This window comes from Streptopelia decaocto, assembly GCF_964273445.1.
Source record: "Streptopelia decaocto genome assembly, chromosome: 4".
NCBI classification, from domain to species: domain Eukaryota; kingdom Metazoa; phylum Chordata; class Aves; order Columbiformes; family Columbidae; genus Streptopelia; species Streptopelia decaocto.
The window spans coordinates 44935164-44961971 of NC_138658.1; the positions used below are offsets into that span (position 1 = coordinate 44935164).

At 37.1% G+C, this 26808-nt stretch overlaps 1 long non-coding RNA gene across 1 annotated transcript in view; it reads left to right on the plus strand.

The window, feature by feature from the left end:
* The first annotated feature begins 265 nt into the window (after window positions 1-265).
* LOC309439199 overlaps window positions 266-26808 on the plus strand; it is a 93494-nt gene continuing 66951 nt past the window's right edge. The window contains exon 1 of the long non-coding RNA XR_014183939.1: window positions 266-387. This is a non-coding gene — a long non-coding RNA (uncharacterized lncRNA). The remainder of the gene's footprint in view (window positions 388-26808) is intronic.

Here is a 26808-nt window from a genome sequence, read left to right on the forward strand (position 1 = left end):
AGTCAGCTGTTTCTGAGTCACGGGGCTTCCCATGGTTTTCTTAGCATAATATAGCTTATGCAAAGCATAAGACCACAGGGCTAAATATAGAACATAGTTATTAGTCTTGCTGTGTTTGCAACTTTTCTGGGGCTTTCCTTGCATGCTGTGTGCTAGACAAGCTTTGGGGCATATTCTGTAGGGGAATACCTTTTCCCTTTGATTTCTTGCACAGGGAAATACAACCACTTGAATGCTACAGCAGTAGTGAAATGGGTCTGCTGGCAAGCCATGCCATGCAAAGGAAGGGAATTTTCTCTCTCAAAGACTGCCTGCATGACCACTGAAGATTCTCAGGCTGTATGCTGAAGAGGTTTTTAGCTTAAGGATACAGACCAAGAAGGCCAAGTAAGATCTGATAATGTATTTCTTTCCCTAAGTTCATTCAATACCCCTCCTGCCCCCACTCCTTCCAGCCCCCCTGCCCAAGAACAAACACTTCTTTCACAGCCATCTCTGCGCCCTAATGGTCTTTCTGCATCTCTAAGACACTTACAAGCATTTCCAGATGGCAGAAGGGGTTCAAAAGCAAAGGTGTGGGTAAACTATAATTTATGCAGAAATCTCTAAATAATCTCTACAGAGAACTAAATTAAGACTTTCACGGACATAAAATTTTACAGTACAAAAAAGTAAAAAGATAGAGTTCTGAACATGTCATGCTGTGGATCAAATATCTTCTGGTGTTATTAGTTGGGAAAAAAAAGGAGGATGAAATACATAAAAGCCTACTACCTTAAAGAGTTCATTTCTTCAGTAGTATTTGTATTTATGACTTGTCTTGAGTAGTTTTATTGTAGGTGCTGCCCTGAATAGTTTCATTGTCCATATCCCCAACAAGAGAGGTCTATGACTTTTCATCAAGGCTGATTGCTGGCCCCTGATGACATTTGTGACTGTTATCTACAGTCTGCCTAAACCAAGAAGTTCCCTGTAACATTTAAGGTACTGAAATGAGCATCTGTTTTTAGAATACTATTCCTGACTCCAAAAGAATGGTTGTTTTTTTTCTTTTAAATAGAACTCATGTTATTAATCTAATCCATCTCCTCTTTTTTTTTTTTTTTTTTTTTTTTTTTTTCCCTCAGGCTACTACACCTCCTTTCTTGGTGGCTGTAGAACTGCAGAAGGCTGAATTCTGCCTGTGCTTTCTTTGCGCACTGTCACTGGTTTCCATAGAAAGGGATCTGGTCCACCCTTTAGAGCAAAGGAAGCCTAGTTGAGATTGTCTAGCACTCTGTCCAGCTGTGTCCTGAAAATCTCTAGTGATGAGAAATCCAGCATGTTCCTGGAGATGTTGTTCCAGTGTTTGTTTGTTCTCACTGTGAAAAATTGCTTTCTTATAATAAGATGAAACCTCTCCAGATGCAACTTGCACCCATTGCCCTTTGTCGTCTCTATGTGGCTCTGTCCTCTTTGTAACTACCCTGTAAGTACTGGAATATTGTGATGACACTCTGCCCTGGTGAGACCACATCTGGAATATTGTGTCCAGTTCTGGGCCCCTCAGTTCAAGAAAGACAAGGAACTGCTGGAACGAGTTCAATGCAGGGCAACAAAGATGATTAAGGGAGTGGAGCATCTCCCTTGTGAGGAAAGGCTGAGGGAGCTTGGTCTCTTTAGCTTGGAGAAGAGGAGACTGAGGGGTGACCTTATTAATGTTTATAAATATGTACATGGTGAGTGTCACGAGGATGGAGCCAGGCTCTTCTCCGTGACAGCCAACGGTAGGTCAAGGGGTAATGGGTTCAAACTGAAACACAAGAGGTTCCACTTAAATTTGAGAAGAAACTTCTTCTCAATAAGGCTAACAGAACGCTGGAACAGGCTGCCCAGGGAGGCTGTGGAGTCTCCTTCTCTGGAGACATTCAAAACCCACCTGGATGCCTTCCCACATAACCTCATCTAGGTGTTTCTGCTCCGGCGGGGGGATTGGACTAGATGATCTTTTGAGGTCCCTTCCAATCCCTAACACTCTGTGATTCTTTGAGATCCCCCTTAAGTATTCTCTTCTCCAAAGAGAAAAGACCTGACTCCTTCAGTCTTTCCTCATAAGACAGTTTCTCCAGCCCTTTATCTTAATGGCCCTTCTTTAGATCTTCTTTAGTCCAACTGTGTCTTTTTTTGTTGTGCAGACCAAAACTGGACACAGTATTCCAGGTATGGCCTGACAAGTGCTGAGTAGAGTGGGATGATCACATCTCTATCTCTGCTATTAATGTCCCTGCGTATGCAGCTCAGGATCTGATTTGCCTTCATCTTGGCTGTGGTGCACTGCTGATCCATGTTGTGTGTTGTCCACTAGTAGCCCCAGGTCCCTTTCAACAATGCAGCTCCCCAGCCACACAGGTCTGAGCCTGCACTGGACTCTTTGATTATTTTGTCCAGGATGCAGGACCTTGCACTTTTCTTTGTTAAAATTCATACTGTTCTTGCTAGGCCACTCCTCCAGCCTGTCTAGGTCTCACTAAGTGATGTACATTTTACATCTTGCAAAAATCCACTGACGTTTCTCTGAGCATGCTCTTCTGTTTGCTTGGGAGAAGACAAGCTTCCTTCACCACTTGAAAATTCACAGGAAAAGAGTTTTGTGATTTTTAAGTTTTAAACACCAATGGCAAACAATTATTGGATTGCTGCAGAATTAATTTAGATACATTTTCTGGTCACTAGATGGAGGTAGGCAACCATAATGAGGACAGCTTTCCTTGTGTTTTTTAGTATGAAAAGAAAGAGATGATTCTGTGCTGATTTGGACAGCAAGGGAGTTTTTTTTATCATTAGAAATACTATTCTGGTACCAGGTTTCTTGAGGATAGGATGACAGTCACACTTGCCTATCCACAGCTTTCTATCAAAGCAAACTTTTTCAGTGGAATCTGTTTTAAATGTAAAATACAGTTTGGGTATAATTTAATCTGATGTACATTTTATGATCAGTAATCCACTTCTGAATTTAGAAAAGCATGAACATTATTTAGAGCATGCATAAATGTCTGTTCTGTGTGTACAGAAATTACTTTACTACATGACCTAAGAAAAAAAGAGAAACTTAAAAACATTAATTTAATGTCTACTATTACCTGGAATCAAATACATAACGTATTATGTACATCCTTGTGCTGGTAATTAGAAAATGCAAAGCTGTATGTTTTACACTGTGTTTGTGTATTCCTTGTGCACTGCATCTACATCACCATTCAAGAAATAAAATTTTCAGTACTGGCTTTCAGACATTGCTCAGTTATAGTCACAGTTGTGGGATCTTTTCGATAAGATCCCACTTCATCTTTACAACTTAAGTTGCTGCTTCTTGTTGCTTAATTTCTAAAAGAGGATTAATTTCTAGAGAGAGTTTGCAAACACTTGGAGGTGGAACAATTCTGTTCCTTCAGGTAGTGAAGACAGCTACAGAGATGTCCTTTAGCCTTGAAGTTCTCAGTGCAAACATGTGGAGCTCTGATAATTAAGGAAGTCTGGGTATTTTGTTACCTGTCAGAGAAAGGAGAGCTGCAGTGCTGCATTCTGAGTTTTCTGGGAGATACTAGATTTTACTTTTCTAATTTTGTGGATGAAACTGATTTATAGGCTTCTCTTCTTTAGCTGAAATGATCAGTTAGTAAACATTCTGACCCTTCAGAAACAGTGGTGAATGCATGCAGGTAATCTAGGTATGTATGATTACCATATGCTCACTATAAACGGAGTTAAGCAAAGCTGTGCATGGGCTGCAGGATTATCTAGAATGGGCTTTGTGGTACTGATCAGCAGTGCTTTTAAATACAATATTGGCATCTTCCTGTTGCGCCATTCAGAACACTGGTTCCCACCTGGGAATGTGCCCCCACTAAAGAGTTAATTTTGGCTGGCACTGCTAGAGCTGGTGGCAAGTCTTTAAGGGAAAGGTGTTGGCAGATGGGAGAGGTGAGAAGACGGTGGCAGATATAAAGGACTACTGTACCACACATTGTGAAACCACACATCACCCTAGCTAGATAGCTTGTCTCTGCTCTGTGTGTGTATGTGTGCCTGTAATAATGGATGCTTTGGACAAGGTTACAACAGTAGGACTAAGATATAGATATAATTCCTCTTGAACATGATCTCAATATTCAGTTTTCAACTTAAGCTTAAATACCAGCCTTTCATTCTCTATTATTAAAAAAATCAATCAGCTGAGTGGATCAAAACCATTTCTGATCTGCTCTTCTTGTGAAAACAACCTCTAGACCCACCCTATGAGCAGGTTCCAAAGTTTTTCACTGTTCAGCAGTTTTGGGCTGAGGCCGGTGTGTGTGAAAGCTGTGGCTTTGGGTTTGATATAGTCCCTTCAAGGGGCAGGTTGGGAGCAGTTATCCTCCTGTGTTGCCATTGGACTTCTCATGATCAGCTGAAACCTACGGCACTGAGTTTTGCTGTCACTTTTCTTTTCAGGATGTTCTGTTTCTTATTGTTTAGGATTTCTTCAAAGTTCAAATCGTCAGACAACTTCTGTTTTAAACATGCTGTTACAGTGTTTTGAAACTGAGAATTGACTTTGTCTAGTTAAAATAATTTATTGCAATCTTTAGCACCTTCTGCAACTGTTGCTAGGGTTTGATTAACTGCTGTCATGTCTCCTTCCTTATATTCTTGAAATCTGTGACAAAATATTTGAAAGCGTTCTGCTACTCCATCATTCAAATATCTAACAAAAATACTGAGTAGAGTCAAACCAGAATAAACCTTAAGACTCTCTTTGAAAAGCTTAACCCTCTCTGACAGTAAATTGTGTTTAACTGGTCCTGCAAATTTCTTTTTGTGCGGTTGTGCACTTACCCTATGATGCTTTTTATTCACTGTCTTTTCTAAGTTATTTAGGAAACGGTAATCTGTAACTATATAAAAACATAGTTTACACCAGCATGTATTGCATGCACTCCTTTGTTCTTACCCAACAGGCCACTCAATTTGCCTGAAGATTCAGGTTTTATTCGAAGTGTTAGGTTAAAGACTGAAAAATTAACAAATAGTTGCATGAAAGTCTTTCACAGGTAATTTTTTAAAATGAATGTTGTTTTTCCTCTGTTTTATCACAAATGAAGCATATCTTTAAAATGTGTCACTCTTTTTTCTTTCTGGTGTCTGTAATTCTGATTTCCCCCCGCTTTCCTTTTTTGCTTTCCTGTCCCCTAGTTCGTTACATGAAGCATGTCTGGTATGAAGGCAGAACAGAAAAAGTCGAGGAAAGAGAAGAAATTTTAAAAATGGAAAAAAATAGTCTTACTTTCTATCAAAACAGTATGTGAAGAAAAAAAAAATCAGTGAAAATATTCCACTTGAAAATGTTTTAAATTAAACATTTCTCTTTTTAGTTATTCTTTCTGCCTTACTGGGCCATTACTGCTTTACTGGAGCATTTCTTTCTTGCCAATACCCAGCACTTTCCATCCAAATTAACTCAACCCTAACCTCTTCTCCTGCTGCTTTTCTTTTTATCTCAGTAGTTATTCGCAGCCATCCCTGGCTGACAGCTTGGCTGTGTATTAGCGTTTCAGTTTCACCTATGCTCCTTAAATCATCAAAGGGCTCTTTGCCCTGTTCAGACCATTTTGTAAATTTTGTGTACAGTGTCTATATTCTATGTCAGACTTAGAACATTTGAGAATATTTTGTAATCATTATTCTGGTTTGCTCTTTCTTAAATGTTACGGAAGTTCTGTTAAATAGGGATGTTAAGACACTTTGAAGTGATACATTAAATGTCAGTACCTACATTTTTTTTCTCCTAATTGTCTGATGCTTTTACCAAATGGCCATATTCTGCCCTCATACTGGCAGCTGTGCTGTTGACCTTATTATTGTTCCATAGACTTTAGTTATGTTTTTTGTATTTTCTGTAAAATTTTACTTGTTGTTTATCTTCTGATATTTATGTGTGGGTATTTCTGCTCCTTTGAGGGCACATGTGTTTCCTTTAGGGCCCAATTAACATTTTCCCTTGAACTATAGGTTAGTCTATGAATATTGCCATATCTAGATTTTCGTATACCAGTTCATTTTCTTTTTTTATTAACATACACAAAAGCATTAGAGACCTGTTTGCTCTTTAAAATAGAAGTATTATACTCTATATTCAAAATGCAAACTTATTTAATGAAAGTACACTTTATGTAGCTAGAGCAGTGTCTCTCTCTAGACATTAGAGCTCAGATCTCTTGATCTAAAATTCCTGTTTTTTCTACTGAAACAGTGGATGAGCTAAGGCAGATGTTTTATTTTTTGTGCCCCAGTTCCTCTATGCGTAAAATCTGGGAAAACCAGCTGCTGTTTGCATTTTTATCCAAGATCTGCAGAAAATATTCTAAAGTAAACTTTTACTGTAGGAAAACAATTTTATTGTACTTGGTTATTGTGAGTTCTTGCCTTCCATGATAAACATTTTCACTCATCATGAAGCTACGTATCAATAGGACCTAGGAAATTGTGCAGTTATGGGTGTATTTTTTTGACAGTAAAATTTGAATGACAGAACATACACCTTGTTAAACCTTTAAGAACACTTTACAGATTATTAAGAGGAGGACCAGGCCTCAAGGATAAAACAGATACAATTAGAAGATAATATAATTTAAAATATTAATAAGCAATAAAGGAGTAGAGGTAAACACAGAGTATGCAATAGATGAGCCAGCAGTGTTTACAGCCAGTGCACCTGAGACCCATCTCAGATCTCCACCATTTTCATCCTTGGCAACCAACTGTCAAATAATCCACTGCTTCCATTGAGAAATGTCTGATCTCATTTTATTAGCATGCAGATAAGAGACCTCCACACTCATTTGTACATGTTGTTTCATCTCCTTATTTATTTATAAATCTTTGAAGTACGTGCAGTAAGAAAAATATATTTGTACATGGGAAGGAAAATTGAATATTTATACAGGATGGTACCTGCATTTCAAAAGAAAAATCTGAAGCATCTATCTGTTAAAGCATGGGCTTCATAAATAAACGTACAGAGCATATTATAAGCTCACATTGAGGCGAGTGGGAAGATCTTGAGAAAGTAATTACTTTGCCATATCCTATGGAGTATTATCTGATTTACCAGCATTAATAATTCTCCTTATGAGTCATTTTATACTTATGACCTCTCAGCTATTCATATCATACAAAAACTCTGGATAAAAAGGAAAAGGAGAAAAGATTACTATTCTGGTTCAATAAAAAAAATGCCAGCTAGACAACATTTGTCTCAACACCATGATCAATATTATAATCAATATTAGCTCATTTCTTTCTTTGATCTTAAAAAAAAATAATAAATGAAATAGTATTAATAATAAAACCTCTAAGTGAATAATGTCAGTCTCTCTCACACTATTTTTATTTTTTCAATGAGAAAATGTGCTCCAGTTAATTTTAAGTTGTAGTTTTGTGAAGAATACTTTTTTTCATCTGTTCTGTCTGAGTCTGTGTGCAAGCACATGTGCCTGTGTAGGCCACGAGGTGATGGGAAATGCATCTTTTGACTCTGGGGATTAGGCCTCTCTCCAGGGAGAGACGATGCATTTTCAGACCAAGTCAGGCTGTTGTCTCCTGCAGTTCTTGTGCTTTGCAGAACTGGACATTGAGATTTAGCATCAAGCATAAATTTCTGAATCTTCTTCCTTATCACAAATGATTCACACAGTGACACAGTGGAATACAAATTAGATTTCCCTTTGAATAAATTATTTAAATCTGTCTTGGAACAATGTTTTTTAGCTTCACTTTCAGAGGCAGCCTCTTGAATGGTAACCTTTATGAGTTTATAATGCCTCAACTTTGTGTAATTTTTAGTTAGAGTAATTTAAGACTTTTCCCATAACACATGGATATGGGATCGTGAATTTACAAAAGAATTTTGAGGCAGTTTTTTTAGTAAGCTATGCAATAACTAAGATATCAGAAGATCATCCATAAGCCAAACCACTGTATTTTCAGAAAACTTTTGCTATTTGCTTTTTTCTCTCCCATTTCTAGACAGATACAGTGATGGGTTGTGGTCTTTTTTGGCTTTTTGGCATATTTCTGTTGACTTGAAGTCCAAGTATAAAAGACGATCACCGCCCCAAAGTCTATAAAACAAGAAAGAGAACCATTTGATAGTGCGAATTCATGCATTTAGGAATTAACAGCAATAAATTTTTATTTAGTTTTGGGACTAAAAATATTAGAAGTGTCAGTGGAAGATTTAACTGTATTAAACAATCCCAGGATGAAAATAAGTCATGAGTATAATGAAGCTCTATTAAGGCAAATATAAACCTAGATACACGAGATAAGGTATTTCTAGTAGGAAGAAGAGCTGACCACCTCTTTCACCAGCATTCTGGTAGTACCGGGGCTGCAGGGACCCAGGCTGCTATCATATTCTCCTTACCTACCAACCAATAGTAACTGCAACACTCCACTGATGATTTGCCCTGCTTATGATTTGCACCTCCCTTGTGAAGAAAGGCTGAGGGAGCTGGGTCTCTTTAGTTTGGAGAAGAGGAGACTGAGGGGTGACCTTATTAATGTTTATAAATATATAAAGGGTGAGTGCCATGAGGATGGAGCCAGGCTCTTCTCGGTGGCAAACAATGGTAGGACAAGGGGTAATGGGATCAAGGTGGAACACAAGAGGTTCCACTTAAATTTGATAAAAAACTTCTTCTCAGTGAGGGTGACAGAGCACTGGAACAGGCTGCCCAGGGAGGTTGTGGAGTCTCCTTCTCTGGAGACATTCAAAACCCACCTGGACATGTTCCTGTGCGACCTCACCTAGGTGTTCCTGCTCCAGCAGGGGGATTGGACCAGATGATCTTTTGAGGTCCCTTCCAATCCCAAACATACTGTGATATTGTGATACTTTACCACCACACCAACTCAGTATTATATTTGTCATGATTATTCCTTGTTTAGGCAACCATAATGTGATGAGTATAGTGATGACCAGACAGCACTTGGATGTGTCTATGTGTCCAGCATGCGACCGAGTCACAATGCCTTTTTGTATTCATTTAACAATTCCTTATGCATTGCATTTTGTATTGTGTTGCATGAAAAACACTCTGAAAACCGCTCTTTGAAAATAATTTTTGCTTGGTCAGTCCTTTCTCTGTGCATTAAATATACATGCAAGCTATAGTTATTAAGAATACTGTGTTCAGTTCATGTTATGAATCCCTTAAGAAAATATCTGATACTTCTCAATCTGCATGTTTTCTGCATTGAGTACACAGGGGTCCTCCCCAGACTTTATTAGTCCTTTTATGGACTAGACACCCAACTCAGTATTCTGTTAATTAAGTAGTTATTAGTCACACTGTTGCATACCACATCACTTCTGATGGACAAGTGAAAGGCTTGGGCTTTCCATTTTTCATGCTGGTATGGTAATACTATAGCCTGTAATAGCAATTACCAGAGACTACTTTTTATAGCTCTGGTCACCCATTTACATGACCTTTATTTGGAACAATGTGGGGAAAAGCTAGTTTCTAAGATCATAAAGAACGTAATATGTTTACTCCATAGAAACAGACCGAATAAGGTCTTCACTTTTTTATTCAAAACAAATTGGGAAAGGGCCAATAATTATTCTATCTGTCTTGCTTACACAGTGTACAAACACAGAGTGTGCATTTTTAAAAACTCCATGGCTGGATATCAATAGGGGCAGAAAATTGAATACTCTGGGAATGTTTGATTATGACATAATTTCACTGTAGAAAATCAATTTCTTGGTTAAGTAATGTTCGCTAGCATGACCAATAAAACTCATTAAAGAAGAAAGATTGAAATTTCTTATCGTTGCAAAGCTGTACTAAGATAAGAAAAAAATCAGCAGCTATCTCAAAATAAACTTGGCAATATTTAAAGTATATTTTATTTTCTAAAAGTGAAAAAAGGAATGGGGGGACATCTTGGGAAGACAAATGCCATCACTCTGAACTTCCCTCCCTTCTAGTTCCCATAGCATCATATGGTATGGAATATCCCTTTGGCCAGCAGGGATCAGCTGTCCTGGCTGTGTCCCCTCCTAACCTTTTGTGCATTCCCCATGTTCTCATTGGCAAGCCAGTATGAGAGGCTTAAAAGTCCTTGACTGCTTAGCAACAAAGAAAACATCAGTGTGTTATCAACATTATTCTCATCCTAAATCCAAAGCACTGCACCGTACCAGCTACCAGAAAGAAAATGTACTCTGTCCCAGCTGAAACCAGGATGATTGCTCACTGTAGTGCAGGCTCCAAGCCAATGCCTGTGCATCTAATGCCTGGCAATGGAATTGGGGTTGCAAGAACTTAATGTGCAGCTGCCTCTGTCCTGGACCAGATGAAAAGCTAAAGAGGGAGACAGGATCTACAACAAGAGCTTTCAGGATAAACCTCAGCTTGGAAGCTAAGGCCCTGTATCCTCATGTTTCTCTTCAAACAGTGGAAGGAATGCAACTTGGGTTGATTTATAGGATGTGGTACAGGCAGACATGCTAGATAGTTGGAATCTGAGGTCTGATGGTCTGTTACGAATTCTGCTTAATCTTCCACTTACTTTCTACAGCCCAGCTGAAACTGGTCAGATGACTGATCTCTGGTTGCATTAAAATGCTTGAATGTTGGCTGCAGCAGTCCAGGAGCAGATAACTTACTCTTTCAGCCATCCCTGCTTTGGAAGTGGGAACCTTCAGGAAAGGCCTAGGACCAGAAATTAAAGGCAGCACCTACTTTAGTTGTTCTGTGTAACTGGGTCTTCATCTGACAACTGACATTCAGTTTTCCTTGGCAACATGATGTTGAAGATGTGTAGAGTGCTGAGGTGTTTCCTTTTCAATGTGCACATTACAGATCTTTCTCTCTACCTTCCTTTCTCTTCACACAGTTTTCATCTAAAAACTACTAAAATCCCAGGCATGAAATATTTTACCAATTTTTTAGAATATTTTTAACTAGATACGTATGTAGTTTTGCCTTTAATCCTCATCCCACAACCTTTGCAACTTACTTGTTTATTTTCTATAATGTAAATATCTAGTCACATATGACAAGAAGGTGAATCCAATATCAGAATTTTGGTTTGCTTGTTCTTTAAACTTAGGCTTAGCTGTTCTGTATGTCTTTCCTGCTGGTGAACAGGTTTATGCAAGCTGCCATTCCTTAAACTCTTCTGAATGTCCCTAAAATGTTTGCATTCAGAAACAGTCGTAGAGCCTCTCTATGCTGTAATCACAACCTTAAACTTTTCTGGGAATTTTCCACCTTGTGTAGGGCTGCAGGAGCTCATGGACACCCTCCACAAGTGGTGGACTCCCAGGAGGCAAGAGGGATGAGAGTGCATTGAAATACATTGAACCTGTTCTGCAAACAGAAGCACTGCTCCTCTTTTTTTTTTTTTCGTAGCTGACCTACTCAGCTGACCCACCTGAGGCAATTCAAACAGAGATTGGTTGGACTCAAGTGCTGATATTAAACCAGGATCTTCAGTCTTCTGTCTGAAATGTCTTTTCTTCTCTGTGGACTTTCTCCAAGTTTCATTTACATTTTCACATAATCCTCTTCCACCAAATAATCTTTCTCTTGCCTTCATTTTCCTTTGCTCTGTCACCTTCCCTTCAGCAGCCCTTGTCTTATTAGCTAATAAAATGTTCACACAGACCCATAAATTTAAATACCAATCTTTTGCATGAACAGCTAGGTTCTCCCTGGAACTAATTTGAAGCTTAGTGACCATTATGCTTTTCAGTTCGTTCCTGTGTTACATCCTTGCACCTCAGAGTTCCCCAGGTTACTGAGCTCTGATATCACCATCAGCGGCTGTAATACTTCCTAGGCCTCTGCTCTTCAGACAACTGATTAATTGAACCAAGCAGTTTCTGAATTTCCCTGGGCACAGGAATTGGTGGTTGTTCCTGATAATTGTATGAATGGGGGAAGCTCATTTTGAACCTTGTGTAATCCCCGTAACAGCTGGGCACAATGTAACTCTTAATTTCTTTTCCCTGGTGTACTGCAGTTAATCAGAATGTGTGACTCTGATTTGAACCGTGGCTTTTGCATTTCAGCATGCCCAGGTGACAACTTTGAAATGTTGAAATGTCAGTGGAACTCTTAACTTCCAGGCATGGACTTTTTTTTTTTCACCCTCACCCTTTTCTCTTTCTCATTTACATACACCATAGTGAATGCCAATCCTTTTCTAAAAAAGTGTGGCATAATTCCATAATGTAGTTTATTACACAGGTAGCTCTGTCTCTTTCCAGGATTTTAATCTTTGAATTTACAACCTTAGACATTTTAATATTCATGTGCAATGCAACCACAGTTTTTATATGATGATTATGTTAACATGATGCTAAGATTGTACTCATAAGGAATAAGATCAAGAAAACTAAGACCTGACTTGGCATATGAACTGCTTTTCAATCCTATTACAGATATGCATTAACATTCAATCTTTTATTGCTCAGTGTAATATTGTTAAGGAGACATAAGATGAGCAACACATTCAAATAACTTTTGGAACACTGTTCAATTTACTAACAATTTATTTCTGATATGAGTGCAGCAGGTTAAGAATAATTTTCAGGATGCTGAATACAAAATGAAGAATGGGTCTCTGACTTCTCATTTGTACTGTAAGTAAAGTCTAGGTGAGGATTAGAAATGAGCTAAGCTGTAACACATTATCCAGGTTCTTCATTGTGTTTTGAAGTTATCTGTGTGCTGCTGCTCATTTTCTTGTATTTGGCCTATGTATATATACCATACAAGTTGTGCTACCCGCTGCAAGTGTGAAATAATTCTGCTTTCTTTCGAAACTTTTATTAAGTCGATGTCTTAAGCTGAAAAGGCAAAGAGATCTTTTATGCTTTGTCCCTTTTCCCAAAAATGTCTGTATTTAGATGATCTGTATTTGCTTTTTCAATTATATTCAAATAGTATAGCAATTTTCAGTGGAAAAATTAATAGGGGAAGGGTATCTCAAATCTGGTCATTAAATAAGAGAACTTTAAAACGTTTCTGTATTTTTAGTGGTATTCCATTTATACAAAGATCACATCTATCACCTCTTTGATCCTCTTCTAAACATCTGCTCTGGTGGAAGATTGAATGGGGAATTTAGCTGTTTGGTATTTTTAGTGGTGCTTATGTCATTCTTCTAACACCAGGTCTGTTTTGCTTGAAAAATGCTTGATTCAAAAGTCTTTTGAGGACCTTGGTGTCTCCTGCAAGTGATTAATGAGTAGACCTAGCTTGCATTTATGGAGGTTTATATTTTAGATCTTTCACTTCTCAAAATGTGAAATTACTTGATTACACACAGAGAATGCACAAAAACTTGTCTTCCTTCCAGTTGTCTTTTTCCTCATCTGAAGGAAACAAAACCTTTCTTTCCATTGTACCTTTTAATGATACATCATGTAGGCTGGTCAAGAAAGTGAGCACAGTGAATCATGGGGGAGAAGAACAAGTGACCTGAATTACAGCATTCATTAAACCATTCAGTATTCAGATAAGGCTATGCTGTGGTTCACATGCTTCTGCTCAAGTAATATTTGATTTTAGATGAAATCTTGATGATTTTATTTCTTATTCAAAACTGACTAGTGGGATTCAGTCTGGCAAAATCCCTGGTGTTTTATTGTTCCCTTGCAGGCTGATATCTTAACATAGATTTTGTAGGAAAACAATCCCATCTTGCCACAATTGTATTTAACTTTATGAAAGAATAGTAAACTTAACAGATCAACGATTTTATCAGTTTCTTTTATAAAGCCAAGGTTGTGGAGAATTTCTATACAATGGAAAGTTCATATTTCTTTTTTAATTAATCCAAAGGGAGTGCATTGGTATGATATTGGAATACATTAACGCAGTGTTGGATGACTTGATATTCACTACATATTAATATTGCAAAAAAAAGAAAATGTAACTCCAAGGCTGGTCTAAGAAAATAAGGTCAAATAAACAGCTAGAAAGTTTAGCTGACCTACAGCATAGGATAAAGATACTTTTTAATTTTCAAAGGAAATATAACCAGGGTAAAGATGGGAGAGTTTTTGAGCGACAGAAAATATGTGTCATATAAATAGGAGTTAAATTTCACAGCAATGACTTACAGTAGGTCTTTAAAATGCTTACTTTTTTCTTTGAAAAGTATGATGATTATACTAGGCTCTTTTCAAGCAAATGTACTGAAAGCCATATTTATGTCATTCCTGCTAAGTCTTTGAGTGCACCATTGCTTACTGGCTAAGTATATCTGATGCTTGGAGTCTGCCTATTGGCACAGGCATGCAGGTGTAATGTAGGTGAGACAAATACAAACTTCAGGCAATAGCTAAACATATCTGTTTCAGTCCTAATTTCACTGGTGAATATGGTACTCACCGAGGCTGAAGAACATGTGTAATGTCTGATATTTTAGCTTCTTGTTGGAAGAATGAAATCCAAAATGTATTGTTAGCTACCAGAATGATTGGCATGCTAAAGAGGAGCCACCTGGACTAAGCTGGTGTAGAATCTGAGGATGAGAGAGACAGTAAAAGAATTAATGTGTTTGTCCTGCATAACTGGGGTTGGGTGTCTCTTGTTTGGTGTCAGACACATTGTAGCAAGGTCTCTCCCCTCATGGAAAAATAATTTCTTTCAGAGCGCACACACAGGAGCAGAAGACATGCTTTCCTTTAAAGGCTTTGTTCTTAGGACACTCCCTCTAAATGTGTGAGATCTGGGCTCAGTTTTCTCCGCCTGAGAAGACTCAAACGGCTGCCTCTCTCTGCAGAACATCTGATGCTATTTGAAACTGGAGCAACTTGAGTAACTTACTGCCTCCCCTGCTGAAGCAGACACACAGTACAAAGTTCTCACTGGGCTCAGAAGAGAGTCAGAGTAAGCCTAGTTTAAAGCAGTAGGGAAGCCTGAAAGCTCATGCCTGCTTCACAAACTGTTATTGTATTTTATTCAATGATATTTCATTTTAAATTCACAGTTAATAGACACTGGAGATAAAGCTCTGCATACCACAGGCAGGGCTGACACTGCCCGTTTCCTTTCCCCATTTTCCCCCGTGTCCTACTTGCAAATAAGAACATCTGAAATTTCCCATTTTAAGGCCCTATTGAACAAACTTGTAATTCTATCAGACTTCAACTGCAGGACTGAGTTTATTCACACAGTCAGCATTTTGTGCTGGGGATAGGCATTTACCTCTTCCTGTGCAAACATTTCAAAAGCTGGCTTTCAAATTACTATGATTTGCACATGGTCTGCAGTGGGTGTGCAGTAACTGGTATCTCTAAACAGCCATTCCTTAGTGTCCATACTGGTTCGTCACCATCCTGAGTGCCTCTTGAACATCAGACAGGGGCTTCAAAGAGTCACTGAACATGCTTCAGTCCAAGGGCTGTGCTGCAGTGGGACCACACAGTAGGACTGGGGCCCAGAGAGAGAAAATACCTAACTTCAGTTCAGAGGAGACAAAAGCTACACTGGTGTGAAGATCAGTGGGAGAGACATGGGCAAGAATTTGGCAGCAGAATACATGGAGAAAAAGAAGAGAAATCACTCCTGTGGTCTATGGTTGCCTGTGTAGAGAACGATATGTTATGGCTGTGTACGTGAGAGTGTAGGGAAACACTAACCCAAAATGTTCCTGAGTATAGCTAAGCATTAGGAACAGCAATAAAGGGGAAGCTGGAACTGGCGGGAGAAACGTGTCACAGGTGGGCACTGGTAACATTTTGCTTTAGTTAGATAGAAAACAAAGTCATAGGCCTAGGGCAACTGAGGCTAGATGAAAGGAGATGAGCCCTGCAGAGAAAGGAAATAAGAAAGATACACCAGAAATACATGAAAGAATTGGAACTGGGAAATTCCCTCTTATTTTTTTTATCCATATTCTTCAGGAAGGAGTGAGGGAGGCCAGGAGAGATCTGAAATAGTTATTTCCCTTTTCCCTTGGTGTCATGGCTAGAAGCTGCCAACTGTTTATTTCTACCTCCTTTTCTCATTTCCCAGCAGAGTAAGTCATGGATCAGCTTCTTTTAGTTTTTCTATATTTGGTGATGCCTGTAAGGAGTTGTTATTTTCCTGCTTGAACAGGGCCTTACATTTTTTGTAAGCCCAATACCATCGTACACAGCAAATCTGACTCCAGGGATGCTGGGGTTATGCCTATATCTCATAAAGTTAAAATATGATGCCCTTAAATAAAACCCCTTTTAGGCGTAAAATATCACTTATTTTCATATTTATATCATGTATCTGTTTCCTCATGAGTAATTTCCTCCTCATCTTCAGCCAAATTATCTGAATTTTTCTACCCCAGGCAAAGGTCTCATCAAAGCTGTCTCTCATCTGCAGTTTTAAAAATTAATTGTGGAAAAGACTATGGAGAGGACCAAGTGGCACATATCTAGCAGGAGACTAGAAAGAGGGTCATAACAAAACTGACCAACATGGACTTCTCAAAGAGCAGCGAGACCTAGGCTAGCCAGTATTGCTTGGGATCACAGGCATCTGGTCTTATTCAGCTGATTCTTTCCCATGCATAGACCTGTGAAACATCTTCATGGGAAAGGAGAACCTAGGTTTGCCTTTCTGCTGCAAAGATCATCCCATATTACAGTTTTTGAGCTTTACTTATATTTCATAAACTGACAACATTTTGTAAAACTCAGCAAGCCATTTACTGACAACGATTTATTGCCAAAGCTGATTATTTTGCATGTGAAAATTTGTTTTCACAACCCCCAAAACTTTATCTAAAGTCAAAGTTTTGGAAAAATATTCCCGTCATTCAGTTATTTTTAATGTGGATATCATAACAAGCAAATTTTACAAGTGTGAACTGCAACATGTCTACGTTACACCATGGTTATGATACAGTAATTGCACCTCTACAAAAATTCAGTAAGTCAACTCGTTATCTTTGTGCTGTATTATTGCTCAGTAGTCAAAACACTATGAACGGCACTTATATATATGCCTTTATATTTTCCAAATGTCTTTGCATCAGACCTCTTTAATTATGTAGGTAGTGTTTGAAGTTGCTCCTAGCCTCTGGGACTTCAGTCAACAGCTTGCTTCTAGTTAAGGAGGACCAAAAAAAAAAAAAAGGGAAAATATTCCAGTTCTAATTTTTCTTTTCTAACCCTAGAGAGTTTTTTTTCTTGCTGAACTGCATAACAAATCCTGTGCTACTAAAACAAAGAGATGGAAAGTTACTTCATTCTCTTTCTATAAATACGATGTAGACATATATATATATTTTTATTATTTTTTAACTCAGCCTCACTCCCTATCACGGCATAGACAAGAGTAATGTCAGTGCTTCAGATTCCTACTTTGATGTGCAGTATAGGATTACGTTCAGCAGACTTCAAGACATATTGGTCATTCTTGAAATACTTTACTAGGTAACTACTCAGTGTTCTGATTTTGTACAATTCATTTTGCATTGGTTCTCTATCTGTCTAACTGCACATATCAAGAAGTTGAATTTTGCAAGCAAGACTTCATTATTTTTTTTTTAATCAGTATTCCAAAACCTCTACTGCTACATCATAAGATGACATTCATCTTAAATAACTTTAAAAATTAAAAGCTGGTTTCACACCTCAACAGACATCCAACAGCACCTGAACAAGATGAGATGAATTTTACTCTGGAGGTGCCTGTCTTCTCTTACAGCTGCAGAGGGAGTCCTAACAATTAGATTAGCTTTATGCAAACCAGAACTTTTTGACAGCTAAAGTTTGGTGAACAAACTCATGTTTCTTCTGTTATACATCATTCACTTTTTCTTTTGTAGTTTTAATAAAAATAGACTCTTTTTCCTGAGCTGATCCAGTTAATCTGAGCCCTGACAAGTTACTGCAAATGTCCTTTAAGTTCTGAATGTGAACCAGTCATTGCTCATACTGTGTTTTCTACTTTCCTGCCTTTATTTTATTTAGGTTAGTTTTTCTCTTCATAAAATGAATACAGGTACCTTTTTGATAAACCAGCCCCTAATATTAATTCTATAGGAAATGATATCCAAATAGTAAACTCTTAATATTTCTTATTGGAGAACCACACACACAAAAAACAAGATATTGTTCCCAAGTCACCATTTGGTATTTCTGTGCTTTTCAGCTCTTCAAATAAGCTGGTAGTTACACTTGCTAAAAGTCCTACTTTGTGTCTTCTTTTTGTCTGACCAAATAGTGTTTTATAGGAACTTGTAGTTGGGCACATTTAGCAGCTGTATTTTTTTAATGACAAATGATATTTCATTCAACTCCATTGCTAAGAGATACTTCTAGGATGTATATGTAATAATTTGAGGAGTTCACAGCTGTTCAGGCAATCTAGTTATTCCTGTGTTATTATGTAATTTTATTCTTTTTTTATTAGGCTTCTGTTGTATGATGGTAATTGGAAGTAAATAAATATGGAAAGTATTTTAGAATAGAAGAATTTTGTAATCAATGTCCTCCTGTACAACATTTAAAACTACGCATTTTCTACTTAGAGTTTGTTTTTTAACTGAAGCAGAAGTCAATATGCACCAAGCTTTGCACAGTAAATTATTCTGTCTTGGAAATTTGTACCTTGGAAAAAAATAGAAAATAAAATCCTTAAAATTTGTTGCTTCTGAACCGTAGTCTTCTTGCTGGTTCACAGAATCATCTCAGGCCTGGTTTGGTCTTTATTTAAGATCTCTATAGCTATTCAAAATCATTAAAAGGATGTTTCATTATCCTTATTGGTTTGGTATTTTTTAAACTTTTAATTAAATTAGTTCATGATTGTATTCACTGTTATTCATGTTTTTGTTTGCTAACTTTGAAACTGCTATATTTAGATCAAAGCAGAGTGAAGACTTAGGAACCTTATATATAGAGAAATGAAAATTTGATGATCAAAATTCCTGCAATTCCTATAAAATAATCAAGAAAGTTTAATCTTTCCTCTGGAAAAAAAAGACAATACCTGGATAGAAAATGATAGATTAATTGATAAAGTACATAGCTATTATAGCTGTTTTAAAATAATTATTCCTGGATGCATATGAACAGAAGATACTGAAATACTGTGATTTCTGTGAGACTGTGGAAATACTGTGTCATACAAAGTGATGGCTTCCTAAGAATTTTTAGTACTGCTCCTTATGTTTGAGGAGATCAATGATCATTAATTAAATGACCACAAGTTTTTTTAAAGGAACAGAGTTTTTCGAGAAGTCTGGAGACATCACCCAAGGTCTAAGTATATGATTTTTTAACCTTGCACTTGACAATGCTGGTATATTTACTATTACCTCCATTCTTTATTTCATTCCTTTCCTTTGAATAAAAGCTGAACCAAAGGCAAATGAATTAGGTGAATATTACACATTTTGTTTTGGTGTCAGAAAACTGAATTCAGTGGGATTAACTGAAATATAAAAATAACCCCATAAAATATGGGCTCAATCCTGTGTTCAGTATGCTGAGTTGGACCTTAATAATGAAAATATTTCAGAACCATAGGTGTTACCTAACAAGAAAAGTTTGAGGTATTTCAGTGTTTTTCAGCTGATTTTTAGACAAAATTAGAAGCCTGTGTTTTACAGAAACATTTTCTGTAAGAACACTTTCCCTAAGAAAACTGTTTAAATATTTCATAGACACTCTTTTGCCCCACACCTGTTTTAGGTTTTATACATTTCAGGAACTTACGGTAGTGTTTATAAGGATTTTGGCTCAAGGTCCTATATCAGAGACTTTATTACAATCTAGGAAGAAAAGAACATGACCAAGGTGAGCTTTTCTTTATGTATGACTATTTTTCAGTCTTGCAACAGGATCTCCCTATATTGTTACATCAAACTAATTGATATTATTGATGCTTAAGAATGACTTCACTGCTCTGCTGTCAGTATTGTCCTGACATCAACAGAGATATTCTCTGTCCTATTGTATCTAATCCACTCTCTTCAGCAGATGCAGATAAGTGTCTGAAATGCAGAAATTGTTTATATTTTCATCAGTATTTAAGTTAGGAACTGACCATCCTGATTCTCTGCTCTGACCATCCTCACAGCAAGAATAATAAAATTTTATCCAGTAACACCTTCCTCAGATCCATCCCGAGCCTTTTCAACAACAGTTAGCAAATGTCCAGATATTCAGGCAAGTAACAAAGCCTCTCTGGGCTATGATTAAAATCACATCCTTTAATTTTCATCTAGCTGTAAGAGGTATAAACCATCATTTCAGGAGCCCATGTACAGTGTGCAATGAAGGTATATTCATGTATATTCTAGAACTGACATATTAAGTAAAATCTAGATAACTCAAATTTAAGAATATAAAGGTGCTGACTTTTTGGGAAAAAAAAAAATCCTGAAGTTAGTGATACAATTAAATAAAATTAAATAAATAAATAAATTAAATAAAATTAAAGTTAGCATAGAGGGCACGTGACTGACCTATAAATTGTTTATACTAAGCAATGCTACAAAATGTTTCCCTAAAACTAAGCTAAACCTCACCAGACAATCTAGACATCAGAGTTGCTGGCCAATGTAATTGTGCAAAAAACCCCAAAATCATAGCTTTAGATGTAACTAATAAAGGAATGCTTTATTTTATCTATTTTTTTTTATTTTGATTTGTAATATGTCCAAGTGTGAAAAATGCGATTTAGTTAAATGTATTAACTTCAGGATCACACAAGCTTTGGTTGTGCTGCCTTCTAGTTATGTCACGTTCTCTCCCCTCTCATTGCTGCAATACAAACACAAGAGTATCCTGCAGAAAATGAAAGACTCCATTGTCTCTAGAAGTTGGTGCCCATACAAAACCTGAAATGAGAGCATAAGTTACCTGATAGTAACTTCTAAATAGCCGTGGATGTGTAAGTTAAGTACTTGTTAACTAGAGTACATGTGAAATAAAAAATACAGATCTAAATGATAATGTATTTTGTTACCAATTCTTGGTCTTTATTTTTTATTCCTTTAGATATTTGCTGAATTCTTAAGCATAGAAAGGAAGTCTGATGCCTAATTTAATCAAGACTACTTTGCAATAGTTAAGTCACCAAATGTGACAGAGGTAAATGTCCTAAACTCCCTATTTTTTTCTTAATGTAGCTGTCAAGAGGACTACTTGGGCACTTGAATTTCAGCTGATATAAGCTGCATGTCCTGTTCTGTTTCATCCCCAAATCAGCCCAGAAAATTGACACTCCAAGTGCACAGTATGATAAATTGTATGGATTAGACAGCAGAGACAGCAAAGATTCTGAAAACTTCAGTAAGGAAATGATAATGCACTGCAAAGTCCAGAATTCATTGAATAGGGTGGGAGGAAGTGGGGTAACAGTTCTTAGCTAAATTCAAAAGAAACATTTTCTTGTGGGAATTGAATGTTTTTTTATAAACTTCTGAAAACCTTCTTTACGTAATTTATCCTGCTAGTCAAGCTTGTGAATTCATCAGGTCAGATACTACTGACATGCTCACAAATCATTTTATTAATGAAGTTATCTTAAAAGGAGAGAAGTAGATCAATTGTTTCTGTAAAGATATGATGTTTCAAGCTACTTGAAAAGAGATTTTTGACATAACATAAATTTGTGAAACATATAATCACTTGATAAACTTTCAAAGTTTAAAACTACTTGAGCAATTATTACAATCTTTTGTTGTTATGGTTGAATCACAATTTCAAAGATTTTATAATTATTCATGAGAATAGAAGTGCAGAAATAATAAGCTGATTAATCTTTGTTACTTTGGAGAAAGAGAAATCTAAAATGACTATGTAATCTGTTCAGGTTTTCTTTTTTCTTGCTTCTGCTCTAATGAAATGACAGTCAATAGCATTTTGCCATCTGAGGAATGAAACAGCAATGCAACCAGCATTCAATTGAAATTATTTCAGAACGTGTCTGAAGAGGAATGATTGATATCATTGATATCATTTTTTTAAATAAAAGTACACTATTTATCTTGGAAGATTCCAAGATTATTTAAGCAATAGCCTAAATGCTCCTGTCAGAGCCTAAAGGATTTTGTGTATGTGTAATGGGTGCACACACTGTCCAGCAACAGCCAAAATGCTGGTGTGTTATTAACACCGTTTTAGTCACAAATCCAAACCACAACACTATATGAGGTAGCATGAAGGAAACTAAGTCCATCTGAGCCAGGCCCAGTATGGGATATATTTGTACTAACATTACTGTGAGGTCAGAACTTCAGTTTACTTTTGATCTTTAATGCTATGAAAGAAAAAGACTTCTGGAAGTAAGAAGACATGGCTTTGGGAACTGAGCTTCTTCAGCATTTGGGTTGTGTTTGTTCCTTGCTTTGTGTCAGTCTCATATGAATGGTCACAAGAAATTAAATTACTTCTTTAGACGTGAAAGTATGATTTTGAATTTCAGTTCTCAATTCTGTGCTTGAAAATGAGTGAAATTTTGGACAGACTATTATTATAGAAAGGGATGAAAATGCTGGGAGAAGAGTCCCACGTGACTGTACTGCAGAGCGTGTGTGCGGGTCCTCACCTGTGTTCATATAGTGTCAACCAGCTGGTTTGAATGGTTTGCCATAGGCTGGCTAACATTACCCTGGAGAGAATCAAGAGTGTGTGTCTGCTTTATTCACTATCTGTCTTGTCAGATCAGAAACTTCCAATGAGGACATTGTTGTCCTCATTGGAGGCTGGAGGTCCTAAACCATCACAGCTTCTTCTGTGATCATCATCTGAAAATATTGTTGTGCATACCAGCTTTACAACTGGTTAATGCAAAATAGAAATTAAAGTGCAAATATATGTAAAACAGAATGGTGCCTTGTCAGGAAAGACAGGAGACTCAATTTCAGATGTGTTAGACAGTTCATAGCAAAAACCTGGCCTGTCTGATATCACTGTTCTAGAAACAGACATGAGACCAGGAAATGCTACACACTAAAACTGATTGGAAAATAAGTTATTTCAAGTTGGTACATGGTGACTTGGAAAAGAAACCTTAAGTACATAGAAATAATTATCAGTGGTATTGTGGTCAGAATTTGTTTATTTTTTGTACACCACCTACCATTCCATATACATTTCTGTAAAGTTTTGGTTCTTCCAATGTGACAATAACCATAACAAATAAATACTATAGTGTTTCTATAATAATGTGGATGGTAGATGATTAAGTCGAGCTTTTGATGATATTATATAACTCATCTACATCAATTATACAGCCAGCGTTTGCAATGCAAAGTAAAAAAATTCTGTAATTGCTTTTAGAACATTCAAATATTCTCTTTAATTATTATTTTTCACCAGCAAGGTACATAAAAAGGCACTGCACTGAATGTCACACGAGTAGTTTGCACTGACTCTGGAGCAGAGTAAAGGTACTGCTAACTAGAAAACTTTTTTCTTAAAGCTGTTGCTCATGAGATTAAAATAACTGAAAGGTTAATATAAAAAATAATGTCTTATGTTGCTCAGACTATGATTATCTTTTCTTTCATTTTTGAGTTGCATGAAAGACTAGCATAAGGCTTAGTAGTTCAAAGTATTTATTAAGGTTAGAAAGAGACATTTTAGGAAACAAGTTTTTCTGTTTCTTAGCAAAGAAGCCATAAATAGTTTGCTTACTGCCCCAAACAAGTCTCTCAGAAATGACCCAAATACTTTTTTCAAAATGTAATAAAAAGTGTTTTTTTTTTTTGTTTTTGTGTTTTTTTTTTGTTTTGTTTTTTGTTTTTATAGAAACATCCCTGGGGGCTGCAGAAGCCTTCTGAACAAATCCTAGAGGTTTACCTCTCTGAGAATTTTGTACCTATTAATGGCCAAACAGAGGCTCATTGTCTCCATTTCCTTTCACTCCTCTGCCTCTGTACTGTCCTATTTAAAGTCCCATCTCCCCAGCGTGTGCCCTCCAGCAGCTGAACCACAGAGAGATTATGGAAGCCCTTGTGCTTCCTGGCAAAGCAGTTATCCTCAGGCATTTTGTAGAGCCAAGAGATCTTTATTCCCAGCGAGCACTGTCAATAATGGATTTTTTGCTGCTGTGGGGTTCACTCAATAGAGAGTTTCTTTCAGGTTTGGGGAGTTTTTTTCTCAATTTGCTATCTCTTTTGTTGATTCAAAACAGATTATTCTGCATTTCAGTTGTGGCTTGAAGGAGAGTTTTGTGTATTTTTATCCTCAGCAGACTCCAACCTTTATAAGACAAAGAGATTGCTGTGATACTTCATACTTATTGTTGTTTAGTTGACTAGATATTGGAATGTTTGTTTAATTAACATACTTGTCATACACTAGATCATATCCCTGTTATTTATGCTACAACAAAGAACTGAATTTATCAGCATGAGTTTGATCTACTGTTTAACACTGTTGCTGAATTTCAGGTAAGTTGCTGTGCAAAGTTTAACTTCTACAGTATGAAATTAGGCTTCAATACTTGAACTGGCACTTGTACTCAGCCTGTTTCCTTATATTCTCTTGTTTCCTTGCATTCCCTTCATATACTTTCTCATTTATTTGGTTAACTAAAATTATAATGCACACAATAGAAGTTAGGAATTGAAATTTAAATTGTGAATCTTTCGTTGTCCTAACATTTTCCCTTACCCCTGCATCATTTTCTAGCACAAAACTTTTAATATATATTTTTTCATATTAGTCTCCTTTTAGCACTGAGAATTATTTCCTTCCCTGAGAAAAAATCCTGTCCTTCTTCGTGACCCTTGAAGGCTCTGTGCATCACATATCTGTCATTGCTTTATTTTGTGTGCAGGAATGGAGGTAGCTGGAAACTACAGAGAAACCTGTGCTGAACACAGCTCCATGGTGGACTGCAAAATCAGCATGTGAACTGTGTCTTCGGTGGTGGGTTTACAATAAAATCTTATGAGAGTTCTTCCAACGTTTTCACATTTTTGCTGACGTTTTCGTGGTAGAAATTTTGAAATACCCAGTCAAGGCTTAATTTTCCACATCCACTACATTTATAGGAGGGAAAATAAATTTTGAACAACAGTGAACTATATCACACACTGTTTTCAGCTGCTTTGCTAGTGCAGATGTGGGTTTTCAGAGCAATTTTGAGATTTTTCACCATTACTGCAAACAGAAGTGCCTTAAAAACTTCTTTTATGTTTTTTAACTGAAGCACAAAGTCTTTCACTTTTAAATGACTATCTGTTCATTTTCAATCAATTATACCTGCCTTGCTCTTACAATACTTACACCTTAGATATGAAAGTCTGTTAAGGCACATACAGTCAAGAGTACAAGAAGTCTTCATTTATGTAAGCTGAAAATGGTGCATCTCTGCAGAGAAGTGCAAGAAAGGCGTATTTCATGCGGTGCAGCTACAATTGCAAGCGAAAATATTCCTCCTGGAGATGAGTATAAATACCAACGCATGCTGTGTGACTATTGAATGACTTGAAAAATCCTTTTACTTCAGATGTAGCACCTTAGCTGAAGTCAATGGGATTGCACTGATGTATGGCTGAAGAACTTGCATATGATGCCCCTTCTCCCATTCACATTATTCATCATTCTGCAGAGATCTGAGTCTCTTTTGACCTAAACAGTGGTTGATTTTCTGTGAAAATGTAAAAGGAAAACTTGGTAATGGTTTTCCTTGCTTCCCATCTGCCTCACTCCCCTTGATGATGAAAGAGTGCCTGAGGAACAAATTTTGCAGGGCTGGAAAAAGGAAAATAAGTCTGATTTGTCCCAGGCTGGACTTCTCTTTATTCAGGTGTTCTGGACCATGTTATTGGAGCTGAAATCACTGAGGAAAACTTGGCTGACATCCTTAGATGTGATGTCCTTAATACCTTGCAACCTTTAGCTTAAAACATTAGATTTTCACTTCTATAAAGTAATTAATTTGATAAATAAGCTGTACTACTAGTTGCCCAAACTTGTAATGTTATTCACCATTCTATTTGAGGGCCTCTGTAGAAAGATGAAAAAGAGTAGATTTTTACACCAAAATCCCTTTTAAATGTAAATTGTTTAATAGGACACTACTGTAATTTCATTTAAAGGCAAAGTTCTGATATACAGTGGAGGATTTGGATTCAAGCCATGTTGCTGTATGTTGACTAACTGCCTTAGGAGACAGACTTGTGACAAATCTGGGACTGGTCTGATCTCCCCTCTCTGGGCTCCCTGCATTTACTGTTTAAGAATGTGCATAGGAAGGTATTACTGCTCTTATCAGCAAACCCATGGAGGAATAACCAGTAGAAGAGGTTTTAGGGGTAAAATGCTAAGACTTTCAACTCCATGATCCCAAAAGGTGAGGATTCAACTCCACAATGGGAAGAAGTCAGGCCTCTGACAATTCCCACAGTCTATGAGCAAGTAGGAGAAATGTTGCTCAATATCTCACGTACTGCATGGCTGTGGGTAACTTGTGCTGCATCTCTAGGAGAGCCCTTCTTGCCTGCCCCTCCTCCTCCATTTGATGTTTAGGAAGTACTGTTCTTGGCTTCCCACCTCTATTCCACAAGCAACTGAAATGAACGGACCTATATAGAAGGTATTTCAGTACATGACTTCAGATTCTGATGGCTTAGCACGATGTCATCCCTGAGATAAACAGACCAGCTTTTCTGCTATTGTGCATGTCAGTTCATTCAGGATTCTGAGATGGATTTTCTGAAGTGTTTTTGTTTCTTGTGTGGCAATTGTGAGATGAATGACTTGTATGGAATAGCTAAACATTTTTGAGGGTGAAAGGCAGCTCCTGC